General features: G+C 33.2%; 1 non-coding gene across 1 annotated transcript; it reads left to right on the forward strand.

The window, feature by feature from the left end:
• The first annotated feature begins 391 nt into the window (after positions 1-391).
• LOC122918956 lies at positions 392-579 on the forward strand. The gene has a single exon (XR_006386730.1). It is a non-coding gene; the product is annotated as a U2 spliceosomal RNA (small nuclear RNA).
• Positions 580-2842: the final 2263 nt, after the last annotated feature.

A 2842-nucleotide genomic window follows, 5' to 3' on the forward strand; every position in this document is an offset into this window, starting at 1 on the left:
AGATGGTAGGACATTTCATAATAATACAATCTGTAATCTATGAAGAAGATATAGCAATTTCAAATATGTATGCCCATATGAAATTATCTATATATTTCATATATTTATACATTTCTATTTATCTATCCATATGTGTGTATATATATATAATTACTATTTTACATCCTGATATAAAAAGATAAGAATACTATAATATTTTGTACATTAATTATTATATATAACATCATTATATACTTATTAATGGCAAAATGTAACTTAAAAACCCCACATATTTGGAAATGCGTTAATACATGGATAGCCCATGAGGAAATAGCTCATAGATAAAAGAAAATAATCACAATGAAAATTAGGAAATATTTTGAACTGAATAATAATTTTAAAATATGTGTCAATCACCTCTTGGCCTTTTGGCTAAGATCAAGTATAGTATCTGTTCTTATCAGCTTAAAATACGCATCAAGGGGCACTTGGCTGGCTCAGTGGGTTAAGCTTCTGCCTTCGACTCAGGTCATGATCTCAGGGTTCTGGGATCAAGCCCTACATGGGGCTCTCTGCTCACCGGGGAGCCTGCTTCCTCCTCTCTCTGCCTGCCTCTCTGCCTACCTGTGATCTCTCTCCCTCTCTATCAAATAAATAGATAAAATTTTTAAAAAAAATCAAAACAAGTGAGATATAGCTAAAATCATATTTAGAGGGCAATTTTAACTTTCTTTTGCAATATTAAATTTAAATGCATATACTAGAGATGAAAAAAACCTGAAAATATTGATCTATACATTTCAAGAAATAACAAAAAAAAAATTCAAAGAGATTACAAAGCTGGAAATAACAAAGAACTGATATCAATAAAATGGAAAACAACCATTTAACAGATAAGCTCAATGAAAAAAAAAATTGTTCTGGTAAAAAACCAAAACCACATATAATTGACAAACCCATTAGAAGAATTACTTTCCTGTGTGCCACTTATTAAGCTGTTGTTTACTGATTCAAGTCCACCCTTCAATACTCTGCATTGTGATGTTGGGCCAGAACTCAGCTTTGCAGGCTGGGTCCCTTTAGTCTCTATCAGTAGAGAATAATAGTGAAGATTTAGAGGAAACAAGAAAAACATTGTTGGAAAGTGACATTCAAGCCCTCCTTCTTGTAAAAGTACCAAAAAGAAAAGACACTATCAAGAAAGTTAAAAGAGGACCCCAGAATAGGAGAAAATATTTGTATATTTAAGGATCTGGTATAAAGAATATATTTTATAAAACTTATAAATCAAAAACAAAGTACAGTAATGCAGCTTTAAAAATGAGCATTGGATTTGAATAGACACTTCTGTAAAGAAGGTAAAGGCCAAGAAACATATGAAAAGATGATCAACATCATAGCCTTTATGGAAATGTAAATCAAAATTACAATTAGGTACTTAGCACTTCATACCCACTAGATGCCATTAATTAAAAAGACTGATAACAACAGGCATTGGCAAGGATGTGAAGTTGGAACACTCATACATTGCTGATGGAAACATACAATGGGGCACCCACTTTGGAAAACATTCTCAAATGGCAGTTCCTCAAAATGTTAAACATAAAGTTACCATATGACTCAGCAGTTCCACTCATAGGAGAACTGAAAACTCGTGTTCACACAAAAACTTGTGCATGAATATTCATAGCTACATTATTTATAGTGGCCCCAAAGTAAAAGCCCAATGTCTATTAGCTCAAAAATGGATAAACACAATGTGGTATAGTTTTACATTAAATATTATTCTGTTGTAAAAAGGAATAAAGTATTGATCCATCTTATAAGATGGATGAACTTTGAAAAATTATGCTACGTGACAGAAGTGATTCTATTTACATGATTCTATGATTCTATTTATATGAAATATACAGGGCAGTTCACAAAGACAAAGATTAGTAGTTGTTAAAGGCTAGGAAGGGGGCAATGGAGAATAACTGTTAACGGGTACAGGTTTCTTTTTGGGATGATGAAACTCTTCTAAAACTAGATTGTGGTAATAGTTGTACAACTTTGCAAATATCCTGAGATTTATTGAATGTACACTTTAAAATGATAAACCATATGGCATACAAATCATACCTCAATAAAAATGGTATATTTGTTTTTGTAATTGTAATAGTATGTAATCATTTTTATGCGTTAAAAAATAGTACTTTTTGTTTGTATGGTATGGTCACATGTTTAGAAAAGAATTATACTGAGTGAAGACTGGAAGACATTGCACCAAAATATGAATAGAAATCTTTTCTGAGTGGTGGGCTGATGTAAGATTGACCTTCTCTCCCTCCCTTCCTTCCTTCCTCTCTCTCTTAAGATTTATTTATTTATTTGTTTATTAGAGAGAACGAGAGAAAGAGAGGGCGGAGGAGCAGAAGGAGAGGGCGAGAATTTCAAGCGACTCCCCATGGATCTTGGAGCTGACCATGGGCTTGGCTCCATGACCCTGAGATCATGACCTGTGCCCATATCAAAGCTGGATACTTCACTGACTGAGCCACCCAGGTGTCTCAGATTTTCTTTTCTTTAATTAAAAAAAACAAAAACAAAAAGCCGTTTCATCTCTTCTATGGAAAACATGTGTTATTATAATTTTTAAAAAAATACCATAAAGAATAAATGTCAGATAATGTCATAGTACTTGTGGTCTCATACAGACTCCAGACTCCAAAGTCAGAGCTTTGTCACATACGTTGGGCAAGGAATAAGAAAGGTTTTGGGGGTTTTTCTCCCATCCTATCATGAAAACATCATGACTCTAAAAAGTTCACGTAGTCTTAGGGAGTTCTCTGCTAAATAAAGGGGAAAATTTTGCTTCCAAATT

The sequence above is a fragment of the Neovison vison genome, chromosome 10 (genome assembly GCF_020171115.1).
Source record: "Neovison vison isolate M4711 chromosome 10, ASM_NN_V1, whole genome shotgun sequence".
Classification (NCBI taxonomy): Eukaryota; Metazoa; Chordata; class Mammalia; order Carnivora; family Mustelidae; genus Neogale; species Neogale vison.